Source organism: Microcaecilia unicolor, chromosome 1 (genome assembly GCF_901765095.1).
Source record: "Microcaecilia unicolor chromosome 1, aMicUni1.1, whole genome shotgun sequence".
Lineage (NCBI taxonomy): Eukaryota > Metazoa > Chordata > Amphibia > Gymnophiona > Siphonopidae > Microcaecilia > Microcaecilia unicolor.
The window spans coordinates 643894372-643908498 of record NC_044031.1 but is presented as its reverse complement, the minus strand read 5'-3'; positions in this window follow the sequence as shown (position 1 = coordinate 643908498).

Sequence of the window (14127 nt, the reverse complement as noted above, 5' to 3'; positions counted from 1 at the left end):
ATTGACATGCCATATGAAGTTGGTTAAAGGTATCTTACAAATAGTATCATGTGCGATGATTTCTAGCTAGTAGGGTAGCATACTGAATTCAAGTAAAGGTTCCCAATCTTTTTGAAATTAGAGGTCACTCCCCACTTTTCAGCTGAGCTCCGTTCACATTTAACAGTAATACACAGTGTTCCACCATACTGTATGTTGTCATCCGAAAGTGTGGTGTCTTTCAAATTATGAAGTGTATTTCTTACTGCAATGATCAGCAAGATTCTTAGCAACGCAGCCTTACTGTCCATTAATAGAGTGATTACACCCAAGTGGCCTAGAATCACAATGCGGTATGCAAGTTCTTCAAAGGGCAGCTCAAATTTTAAGCCAAGAAGTGGTGGAATAAATGTTTGGAAAAAGGAGATGAGATTATTTCCTTCTCTTCCCTCAGGAACCCCAATGAGCTGAAAATTATTCATGTCCTGTTGTGTACTTCCTCGGGTTCCTTCTCTAGAAGCACCACGCGCCTAACATGGAGTCTCAACTCATTGACATTTTCCTCAGTGATTCTTTGTTTTGATTTTACTGCATCAGTTTTGAATTGGGGAAGTTCTGATGTAACTATGACTAGGTCTTCCTTAGTCTTAATAATGTCATCCTTAGTGTCAGTAAGGAGGTTTTTTTAGGGATCTGATCTAATCTAATATCGTTTCAGAGCTGCTCTCCTCAGCTTTACCTGTCATCTGCTTCAAAGGTGAGGATGGATCTTTTCTGGCTGACATCATGAATGAGTCAGACAACAATTTAATTTGAAATCAAGGATGTAGAAGGGAGTCCTTGATTTTACTGAGGTCCCACCGGAGCTGTTCACCTATGCTGCCATTTCCTCTGTTGTTCACTAGCGCCCCCAAGGTGCCAGTATTATAAAGACTTTTGTTTGCAAATTACATGCTAATTTTTCCATTAACGCATGGGATTTGCAAAAACTTAATACAGGAACATGTACTGCCTCCTATTTAGGAAACACTAGTTGGATAATGTTGGCAAAATATAGTATCATGTTAATGTTAGCTCCTTGAAGGTATGTCCCCACTCTAACAAGCAATGTATAACTCTGTGAGGACCATTATAGACTGCCCAGGGTTACATGTATATTTTATAAAATACACGCATAAGTGCCAGTCCCACCCCTTTTCCATTATAATGCAGTATACACCTTTATCACAACAATAAACTCAATCTGAAGTTGAAATGTAAGGCAATAGATAGACAGACTCTGGGGATAGGATCCCAGAGGTCCTTTCACACAATATAAAACCTCTTACACAATCCAAACATTGGAGACAGGAAAGAGATGATACTTTCATTCACAGGTATGTAAAATATCTTTAAGGCCAATAGGTTATACGCAGAGATGATCTCGCACAGTTATGTCTGCACTCAGTCCACATGTCTTCTTTACTCAAGCAGTAAATATGTCAACCAACACAAACAAGTGGAAAATGGGCTCATTTAATTTTTGTTATAGTACAGTACACTGGATGTGCAGGAGATGAGAAAAATAAATCAAGCATTAAAATGATGATGCTCTCCCATAGAGGAAGAAAAACAAAAGACAAAAATATATAGATGATACTTTATTGGACTAACAGTACATTTCTTTTTTTTAATCTTTATGTTTTTAGAATAATACAATAATAATAATACACATGTGTAAGAAATGAACAAGCTCCATATGGTGTATCCAATTAATCATCAAACATTTTCAAAGACTAAAATAAAAGCAACAAACCAAAAAGTAGCAGTAGTTTAACAGAGAATAAAGCAGAACAGTATGTGCATATGTTTAAAAGAAGTTGATTTTACCTAATAAAATTACACGCAAATATCACTTAACGTGGAGGGGCATAATCGAACGGGGCCGTCCATCTATAAGGGCGGCCATCTCTAATGATGGCCCCGTTAAGCGGTATACCCGGAGGTGAGAGGTGCTCTCATGTCAGTGCAGGGGGCCTGGCACGGAGGGGGCGGGAGCGGTGGTGAGGAGGGTAGCTGGATATGGGGGGGAGGGCAGGGGGAGAGAGGAGGGTTGCTGGACATGGGGAGAGAGCAGGGCAGAGAGGAGGTTTGCTGGACATGGGGGGAGGGCAGGGGAGAGAGCAGGGTGGGGGGGGAGGCGAAGGGAAAGAGGAAGGTTGCTGGATATGGGTGGAGGGCAGGGGAGAGAGGAGGGTCGGTGGATGGGGTGAGGCCAGGGGAGAGAGGAGGGTTGCTGGACATGGGGGAGGGCATGGGAGAGAACAGGGTTGGTGGACAGGGGGGAGGCCAAGGGAAAGAGGAGGGTTGCTGGATATGGGGGGGGAGGGCAGGGGAGAGAGGATGGTTGGTGGACGGGGGGAGGCCATGGGATACAGGAGGGCTGCTGGACATGGTGGGGAGGGCAGGGGAGAGAGCTGGGTTGCTGGACATGGATCGGGGGAGGGGAGGGCAGGGGAGAGAGGAGGTTTGCTGGACATGGATGGATGGAGGTGAGAATTATTACATTTTGGAAAACATAAATCTCGCCCGTTTTAACGGCTAGTATTTTATAAAATACACGTATATGTTCCAGTCCCAACCCCTTTCCACTATAATGCAGTATACACCTTTTTCAGAACAATAAACTCAAACTGAAGTTGAAATGTAAAGCAACAGATAGACAGACTCTGGGGATTGGATCCCAGAGGTCCTTTCACACAATATAAAACCTCTTACACAATCCAAACATTGGAGACAGGAAAGAGATGATACTTTCATTCACAGGTATGTAAGATATCTTTAAGGCCAATAGGTTATCAGCAGAGTGATGATCTCACACAGTTATGTCTGCACCTCAGTCCACATGTCTTCTTTACTCAAGCAGTAAATATGTCAACCAACACAAACAACTGGAAAATGGGCTCATTTAATTTTTATTAGCAGTGCAGTACACTGGATGTGCAGGAGATGAGAAAAATAAATCAAGCATTAAAATGATGATGCTCTCCCATAGAGGAAGAAAAACAAAAGACAACAATATATAGATGATACTTTATTGGAGTAACAGTACATTTCTTGACTAGCTTCTGGGAACTAACATCCCTGTTCCTCAGAATTACCTGGAGAAAATCTAAAGTCTAGTAATGATTCTACCAGTTGTTTTCCATCAGTTGTCACATTTCCTTACAGAATGAAATTGATTTTATAGTGTGAAATCAAGGATAAGCTGCTGTTAAAAGCCTGGATCAATGACTAGCTACTGTATACATGGAACATTTCATGAAAGGTTTAGGTATTAATGATATATTGCTGGACACATGCCATCGGCTGTGAGGTCCACTTTCAGAAAGCCACTGAATGACATGGATAACTGGTTTATTTTAACAGTTTAGGTATATTTTCAGTCAAACATAACTGGCTAGATTTTGCTGACAGTTCACATAATGATGATTTGACATATCGTATTTGTATTCCGTCAGCTCCTAAAATGGTTCAAAGTCGATTGCAAAATTTTAAAAAATTGTAGTAACAGTGAATTGCATAAGCAAATTTTTGAATAGATGAGTTTTCAAACTTTTCCTAAACACATAATAGGATTATGTAGACGTTCATTCTTTTGGTAACGATTGCCATGTTTATATGGCTTTGTAAGAAAAGGCACTCTCTAATATGTTCTTGCAGCAAATCCCCCCCCCCCCAAAGGGGAACTGAAGTAGCATATTTTTTTTAATATCGATTATTTAGAGTGAATGACAAAAGACGCAGTAATGGCTCAGGGACTGTACCATCGAAGACTTTTAAAACTAGAGAAACTAATTTTAAAAAGCCGCGAGCTTGGAGAAGTAGCCAGTGTACTTTTATCAGGGATGGAGTAACGTGATCAAATTTTAATTGCTGAAAAATCAATTTGGCAGCCATATTTTGAAGAGTCTGTAGTCTTGAGAAAGATTTACTAGAAAGAGAACAGTATAAACTGCTACAATAATCAAGATGGGACAAAAGAAGTGCCCCAACTAATGTTTTAAAATGATCCTTAGAAAACAGAGGACGGATCCTTCTCAACTGACAAAGTTTGAAAAAAACAGATCGAACGAACAAATTAACTTGAATATCAAAAGGCAAAGTGGTGTCAAGATGAAATCCTAAGATTTTTGAAGATACAATCACCTTAAGGACTAAACCATCCATTAGAGTAAGATGTTCTGGTAAATTAAGCAAATTGTGTTGAAGTCAAAGAACCTTGGTTTTGTCCTTGTTTAACTTAAACTCATGTATAGTGCTATACTAAGTCACAAAATTGATACAACGTGGTGTGACATAATGGTGCTTCTGTGCTATGAAATGCTTTGTTGCCAAGGGGCCCTTTTACTAGACCGTGTAAGCATCTACACATGCCCAATGTGCGCCAATATGGAGTTACCGCACAACTACTGCCTGGCTTTTGTGGTAATTTCATTTTTGCCGCGCGTCCGATACTCGCTGCCAAAAAATAAGTTTTATTTTCGGCCGCGCATATCGGATGCGCACCAACTGGCATTAGGCATGCGTAGGTCATTACTGCCTGGTTACCGCGTGAGACTTTACCACTAGGTCAATGGCTGGTGGTAAGGTCTCACACCCAAAATGGATGTGCGCAAATTTTCATTTTGCTCCATGCCTATATTTGGCAAAACTTTTAAAAAGGCCTTTTTTACATGTGTGCTGAAAAAATGATTCTGTGCGTGCCCAAAACCTGTGCGTATACTACCGCAGGCCATTTTTTAGCGCACCTTAGTAAAAGGACCCCCAAATTGGCTAGCTTTCTTTAAAATTAGTGTTAAAATAATAACACCTAAAGCAATAAAAAAAATGGCAATCTTTTAGAAGTTTATTCTATAAGGTGGTGAGCCAATCCATTATTTGCATTAGAGAGTATCACGTCAACAAATAAGAAGGACAACTATCCAATAAAAAAAGATGATGTGGAAAGTTTCTTTAGTAGAGAACTAATCTGTGATTTATCAATATCTGGGAAGTTCTGTCTGAAGGATAGAAAAATTATTGTTAGAATAGGTATCAGGGGCAGAAACAATTTTGTCTCAATTAGGGCAAAAATGAAGACTAATTCCATCTATTTTAGATGAGAAATAATCAAGCAATATATCTGCAGAAGGTAAAACCCTTGGATTAGTTAGATTTAAGCCTGGAATTAATTCATCCTGTTTTAGGGGTAGGTATTAGTCAGTTGGTGGGGGAGGGGGATTGCTGTTCTTTGAGCCTTTTCTAATTCTGCTATATCTTTTTTCAGATACAGCGACCAGAATTCAATGCAATACTCAAGGTGAGGTCGCACCATGGAGTGATACAGAGGCATTATAATATTCTTGGTCTTATTTTGCATTCCTTTCTTAATAATTCCTAACATCCTGTTTGCTTTTTTAGCTGCTGCTGCATACTGGGCAGAATATTTCAGCGTATTGTCTACAATGACACCTAGAACTTTTTCTTGAGCGCTGAAGGTAGATCTTAGCATCAGGTAACTATGATTCGGGTTATTCTTCCCAATGTACATCATTTTGCATTTGTCCACATTAAATTTCATCTGCCATTTGAATACCCAGTCTTCCAGTTTCCTTAGGTCTTCCTGCAATTTTTCACAATCTGAATGAATTTACTGGGAGGATAATATAACAAAAACAAACATAAAGAACCTCCACAAAAATTAATTGAAAGATTTAAATTAATTGCAAAAATATGTTATTATAATTGTGCTGACAATGAGATGCATTGACATGACACTGTGCCAGTAAGACATACCTCTTCTGATTATAAACATTGCATAACATATATATTTTTTAAATGTGCCAAAAATAGTTAAAACAACATATTAGAAATATATCAGAAGTACAAAACCAAAAAGTGGTTATAACCATACATATAAAAGCCAATAGCTTAATGTGAATTCACTTAATATCTATAGAAACAGTTGAGGTGCCAGCTGGGTTTACAAAATTAAGTCGTTTCTATAGAATATTAACTCCTGGAGTGGAGGAGTGGCCTAGTGCTTAGGGTGGTGGACTTTGGTCCTGAGAAACTGAGTTCAATTCCCACTTCAAACACAGGCAGCTCCTTGTGACTCTGGGCAAGTCACTTAACCCTCCATTGCCCCATGTAAACTGCACTGAGCCTGCCATGAGTGGGAAAGCACAGGGTACAAATGTAACAAAAAAAAAAACCATGGACTTCTGCCCAAAAGAGCAAAATAAGGGTTTGTATTTCCATCATTCCCCTCTGGCAATCATCTTACCATTTTGGTCACTTTCCTCAGTATCAGCTCCAGTCTTTCTATTTCCATAATGTGATACGGCTTCTGAGACTGAACATAGTAGTCTGAGTGAGGCCTCATTAGCATCCTGTATAGGGGCATTATAATTTCTTTTCTGCTCGCTATGTCCCTCACATTTTTCTGGCTTCAAGTACTGTATAGGTGCATTATGCCCATTTGTTAGTAAATGACGGCAGATAAAGACCTATACGGTCCATCCAGTCTGCCCAACAAGATAAACTCATTTTACATGGTATGTGATACTTTATATGTATACCTGAGTTTGATTTGTCTTTGCCTTTCTCAGGGCACAGACCGTAGAAGTCTGCCCAGCACAGTTCTTGTACTAAGTTCTGAAGCTAACGTTGAAGCCCCTTAAAATTTACACTCCAGCCCATCCCTATCTATTCAGTCATGGTCAGGGTGTAGACCATAGAAGTCTGCCCAGCTTCCGTTTTGTTTCCCAATTACCGGTATCACCACCCAATCTCCGCTAAGATTCCGTGGAACCTTATTCTAGTGTGATAAGAAAAGGTTTTCCCATTCTCATCCAGTTTCAATTACTGAAATTTGTATTAGATGGGGCTGCATTGAATTTATTGATTCATGATCTTGTCATATGCCACCTTGACTATGAGAATGTGGTACATAAGTACATAAGTTATTGCCATACTGGGAAAGACCAAAGGTCCATCGAGCCCAGCATCCTGTTTCCAACAGTGGCCAATCCAGGTCACAGACACCTGGCAAGATCCCAAAAATGTGCAAAACATTTTATACTGCTTATCCCAGAAATAGTGGATTTTCCCCAAGTCCATTTAATAATGGTCTATGGACTTTTCCTTTAGGAAGCCGTCCAAACCTTTTTTAAACTCCGCCAAGCTAACCGCCTTTACCACATTTACATGTTGAGTAAAGAATAATTTTCTCTGATTTGTTATAAATTTACTACATTGTAGCTTCATCGCATGCCCCCTAGTCCTAATATTTTTGGAAAGTGTGAACACACGCTTCACGTCTACCCATTCAACTCCACTCATTATTTTATAGATCTCTATCATATCTCCCCTCAGCCGCCTTTTCTCCAAGCTGAAGAGCACTAACCACTTTAGCCTTTCCTCATAGGGAAGTTGTCCCATCCCCTTTATCATTTTCGTTGCCCTTCTCTGCACCTTTTCTAATTCCACTATATCTTTTTTGAGATGCGGCAACCAGAATTGAACACAATATTCAAGGTGCACCATGGAGCGATACAAAGGCATTATAACATCCTCATTTTTGTTTTCCATTCCTTTCCTAATAATACCTAACATTCTATTTGCTTTCTTAGCCGCAGCAGCACACTGAGCAGAAGGTTTCAATGTATCATCAACGACGACACCTAGATCCCTTTCCTGATCCGTGACTTCTAACGTGGAACCTTGCATGACGTAGCTATAATTCGGGTTCCTCTTTCCCACATGCTCAGTCTCCCAGTCTCGTAAGGTTCGCTTGTAATTTTTCACAATCCTCCTGCGATTTAACGACTTTGAATAACTTTGTGTCATCAGCAAATTTAATTATCTCACTAGTTACTCCCATCTCTAGGTCATTTATAAATATGTTAAAAAGCAGCGGTCCCAGCACAGAGCCCTGGGGAACCCCACTAATTACCCATCTCCATTGAGAATACTGACCATTTAACCCTACTCTCTATTTTCTATCTTTTAACCAGTTTTTAATCCACAATAGAACACTACCTCCTATCCCATTACTCTCCAATTTCCTCTGGAGTCTTTCATGAGGTACTTTGTCAAACGCCTTCTGAAAATCCAGATACACAATATCAACCAGCTCCCCTTTATCCACATGTTTGTTCATCTCTTCAAAGAAATGTAGTAGATTGGTGAGGCAAGATTTCCCTTTACTAAATCAATGTTGACTTTGTCTCATTAATCCATGCTTTTGAATATGCTCTGTAATTTTGTTCTTAATAATAGTCTCTACCATTTTGCCCGGCACCGACATCAGACTCACCGGTCTATAATTTCCCGGATCTCCTCTGGAACCTTTTTAAAAAATTGGTGCTACATTGGCCACCCTCCAATTTTCCGATACCACTATTTTGCCTAGCACTGAATTCAGGCTTACCAGTCTTTAATTTCCCAGATCACCCCGGGACCCTTTTTAAAAATCAGTGTTATGTTGCAACCCTCCAATCTTCAAGTACTACAGATTGTTTTTAAGTGACAGGTTACATATCACTAACAGATCATCAATTTCATGTTTGAGTTCTTTCAGTACACTTGTGTGCATACCATCTAGTCCAGGTGATTTACTACTCTTGATTTGGTAATTTCACTCAAAAAGAAGGTACGTCAGTCCAATAAACTGCTGAGAATAAACAGATTGTCCTATGACATATGTTCATTCAGTTACCCCTATCACTAAAAGACTACTACATGGAAACATGTTTTAGTGAATGCCAGGTCAGGCAATAAAAGATTTCCTATGATTCATGATATCATCATTGAATTTCACCTAGACATCCTTGGAATAATTGAGATCTGGCTGAACCAATGCAGAGGAGTTCCTTTTGCTAAACTATGTCAATCTGGATTCATCAGTCAGCATCAACCGAGACCATGGAAGCATGGTAGGAAGATAACAGTCCTGATTTGAAAGACAATCAAACTACACGGAGTCACCATCTCCTACTTGTATAAGTCAAAATGCCTCTTAATTCATCTAGAAGATAAGGGACACCATTGTTGCTGCTTATGGTCTACAGAGCACTTCACAGCAACATATCATCTGTATAAGATCTTCTGTATCTGATGACAGAGGTAATCATGAGGTTCTCTAGGCAATTGATCAGAGGAGATTTTAACCTACTGTATAAACTGAAACTTCAGATACCACCATTGCAGTTTTCTTTGATACTATGGCAACTGTTGGATTCACTCAGGTGATCAACTTACCAATATATGAAACGGGTCATATGCTAGACTTGATGTTCTGCAGAGGGATATACATCTTTGAAGACAAGGCTGGTAGCATCAAGATAATACCCCTATAATATACAGATCATTTTCTAAAAACATTTTCTATTAAGGAAAACCTAAAACAGATGGGCTCATCCATTGTTTTGAAGAAAATTCAAGACATAAGAAATCTGACCATTGAGAGCTTTCTGGAGGCCTTCTTCTAATCCCATATAGATAAAACGTTTGGAAGAAAATTCGACACATGAGAAATCTAACCACTGAGAGCTTTCTGCAGACCTTGTTCTAATCCCATGTAGCTAATAGGGATGACTACATGGCCCTACAAACAAAACACTATAAATCTTGCATAGACAAAGACAGGCTCAACTGTAGGAAAGACATGGCAACATGCTGCCAGACCTTAACAGTAGCTAAAAGGCAATATTTCTCTTAATGTATTGAACAGGCTGTAAATTTAACTACAGCTATTCAATGTGGTAGTCTACTACAAACTCCACAACTGATACAGCCTTCCCAGTCACAACTGATTAACAATGATTTTGCCAAGAAATTTGAAGGTCTCCCTCAAGCCTCCTTCACCTGATGAAAACATAGGCTTGAAAGGCCTTCAACTGACATCTTGTCATCTTGACCCCAGCCCAGCAAAGATAGTACAGCTAGCAAGCAGAAACCTCATTGAAGAGGCTATTAAAATTGTTAACACCTCTCCTATAGAAGGTCAGTGTCACGTTCTGTCACGTTTTCAAAGCTGGAACTAGGTTGTGAGCCCTTGGACCACTGCCGAGGAGCGGCAGTGGCAGGCAAAACCACCCCACACCAGAGGCAAGGCAGAACTCTGACAGTGAGACTTCACCTGCACTTAGCCGCCCTTCCCCAGGAGTTGAGCCCCTGGCTGCAGGCGGCTGGCAGGACTTACTGGACAGGGCCGGGACTGGATATCAGCTAAGCAGCACAGGGACTGAGGGTTAGAGGGGAAAGGAATGAACATGGGCAAAAGGCAGGAAACTGGGCTAGGACTCACAGACAGACAATACAACACAAGGCAGGGAGAGGACAAGCTAGGGGACAGAGACTGAAAGCTGCAAGCAGCCACTAACACAGGAAACAAACACGGACAGACAAGGGATAGAACTAGAAGCTGCAAGCAGCCACTGAAGACAGACAACACAGAACCTAAGAACTACACAAAGAACTGCAAACCAGGAACAAGACTAAGAAACAAACAATAGCCCTAATCTAAACTACACACAGCCTAACTAGAAACAAACAAGAATCTCAGGCAAGAACTTAAATAGGAGTGCAACATGCACCAACATACCAGGGCCTAAGGCGATGCAAAGGCAAAGCAGAAAGATTTCAGAATGGCTAATAAGCCCAGCAGCAGCAATCACCAGGCAACTACGGGAGCTGTGCAGGTTCAAACAAAAAGAGCAAGTCTGGCAGTCTGGAAGATCCGGACCGGACTGGGCTGAAATCTGGAATGGGTGACAATAACCAGACAGTTCATTGCAGCCACCAGGTCTGGCCACCAGGTGGCGAGAAGAAGGAGAGCACGAAACATGGGCACAACCGTGACAGTCAGCTTCCAAAAACACTAAAAAGGGATGTGGTGCATTCCCTACTGAAAAAGAGTTGTGTTGACCAAGACAAGCTGGAAAATTACTGGGCAGTATTTGGCATCCCTTTCTTGGGAAAACTTTTAGAACTGACAGTCTGTATTTAATTTAATGACTGGCTGAATGAAAAACTAGCTAGACCTGTGTCAATCTGGCTTCATACCTGGATATGCAATTGAAACAATTCTTGTATCCCTGCCTGATGATCTCCATAGAAACTGCAACAGGGGTGCCATATTGATACTAGTATTGCTGGATTTCTCAGCAGGGTTTGATATTGTGGACCAAAAATATCATATATGCATGGTTTAAATGCTGTCAGAAGGACAACAAACAGTTCTGTTCATCAAAAGCACATCATCACCTTGGGCACTGAACTTCAGGATCCATACTGCCACTTATTTTGTTTCATATCTATAACAAGCCCCTAGCTGGGCTGCTACAGTTGACTGATGCAAAATTCTACATCTATGCCAAAGATGTTCAGCTTCTCATACCCACCAAACCAGGTCTACCCACAGCTTTGAATAAATTGACTACCTGTTTAAGAACAACCCAGTATTGGGCAAAAACAGCAAACTGCTTAGACCCAAGAAATTCTGTGGGTTCCCAACACAAAAGGAGATGCACCTGACTTCATAATACCATTTAGGAAGCATGAACTCCTCCTAAACTTACAGGTCAAGAATCTTAGGATACTGTTACACTTATCACTAACTTTGATCCTGCAAATTCAATCTTTAAAAACTGCTTCTGTCATTAGCAGCAACTATGAAAGTGTCGAATTATAGATGTTTATGCCATGATAATGCCCCTGAAACCAAAAGAAGAAGATCAAGCGCTGCAGTACACAGCAAAGAAAAACAAAAAAGCAGAAGCAGCCAAAAAGTGAGAAACACCTACAGGTGCACTACGAAGACCTTATTAGTAGCTAACCCTGACAAGGCCAGAAGCAGAGGGGGAAGTGTTCCCCAGGGGCAGAAGCCAAGCCATCTTATGAGGTCCAAGATGAGAGAAGCCAGGATTCAGACCAATGGAGGTCCTGGAACAATGGCAAGAGTCTACATAGGAGTTTACAGCCTCACAACACAGCAATCTTTTGAAATACTTTCTATGCTCCATCTGTCTTTTGTGGTACAGGATTAATTTTACTCACAGGCAACAACCCCTGATGCAGGTATGTCGGGTCAGCTACTAACAAAGTCTTCACATTGCACCTGTAGGTGTTTCTCTCTTTTTGGTTTTCCATGCCATGATAATGTCACAGCTAGACTACTGTAACACCTTGTACATTGGTCAAACCAAAAAGAGTTTGTAACAGTTCCAACTAATTCAGAATGCCACAGCTTTACTGATAGAGAGTTGTAAGTATCTTGACCACATCACATCCTTCCCCCATTGGATCCCTATTCTACCAACGATACTAAAGGTAGGCCCAGGAGGACTTAAGGAGGTGGGGGGGGGGGGGGGGGGGTCTGGCTGGGGGATCGGTATCACTTCAGTGAGAGATGGAGAGACAGAGTAGAAGGGAGAGGGCACCAGAAATGGGGGTGAGGGGTGGGAGGTCCTGCTTCCTAGTATCCAGCCAGGACCCACCATAAGACACTTATGCGTGCCTAAGCTGAAAATTGGCCAGGAGCCGCCTAAGCTCTGGCAGCCAGCGCATACCAAATTAGCTCTGGATATTCAGCGCTAATGCTCTCCACAGGCTGAACATTGACCAGTACCACTGTTCTTATCAAAGGAAATTACATGATATAATGCGCGATAACAAACCATCTTAGGAGTAGACCTTGCAGAGGAGCTATGTTTAACTCAAGACTAACTCTGCTTTAGGAAGCACATGAAAGCCTGGTTCTTCTCCGTTACCACCTACAATTCAAGCTTCTCCTACTAACCTACAAATGCTCTCACTCTGCTGCCCCTCCTTACCTCTCCACCCTCATCTCCCCCTACAGTCCTACCCGGAACCTCCACTCACTGGACAAATCCTTCCTTTCTGCTCCCTTCTCCACCTCCGCTAACTCCAGACTCCGCCCTTTGTGCCTCGCTTCACCCTTTGCCTGGAATACTATGGAATAGACTTCCTGAACTGATACGTCAGGCCCCATCCCTACCCATCTTCAAATCCTTGCTCAAAGCCCATTTTTTCAACTCTGCTTTTGGCACTTAACCTAACCATTACTCCTCTATTCAATACCACTACCAATCTGTCTGTATTATGCATTTGCATACCTTAATTGTCTTTAGCTGTTTAGATCTATTAGTCTGTCCCTATGAACTATTGTGTAATCAGATGTACTATGCTGTCCTAATTTGATTGTCTCTGTTGTTATGTCCTTTAGATTGTAAGCTGTTTTGAGCAGGGACTGTCTCTCTTCATGTTTGACTGTACAGCGCTGCATAAGTCTGGTAGTGCTTTAAAAATGTTGAGTAGTAGTAGTAGTTCTCCAGCATCTTTAATAGATATGGCAGCTGACTATCCATTGACTCTACATCTGCACTAACCTACCGCACAATTTGTAACTAAGGCTAGTTCCACAAACTTTATATGGCTGTACATATAATTTACCTTCAATTTAGCCATGCATCTATTTATCCCAGTGAATTTGTTCCGTCTGTCTTGTGTGTGTAAATCTCAACTCCATCTGCCCCCTTGGCTGCCTATTAAGATGTTTCATTGTATTGTACTGACATTGTGAGCATTATTTCTGTGTTACTGAATGTTGTAATACTTGCCTATTAAAGTGTTTTATTTGCATTATGCTGACATCGTAAGCATCATATCCATGTTATACGAATGATCTAATTTGTTGCCTATTAAGAGGTTTCATTTTTACTGTGCCAACTTTTTGTTATATGAATGCCAACTGTGATGTTTTAATGTGTACTTTTCTGACACTGTATCATGTTATTCCTATTACTAGAATTTAATTTGCCTGTCTACCTCATTGATTGTATTTGTATTTATGTTTATATTTGGTCATTTTACTATTCTTATGCTGTTAACACAATTGTAAGTTTTATGTCACACTATATATGTTGTATACCACCTTGGGTGAATTTCTTCTTAAAGGCAGTTAATAAATCCTAATAAATAAATAAATATAGCAAATTAAAATAAAGTGTCAGAAGATGATGCTCCTTATTTGGCAGCTTGACCCCCTAATGGTAGCACTGCAAAACTACTGCTAGGGACCAGAGACACCATTTTGATTCT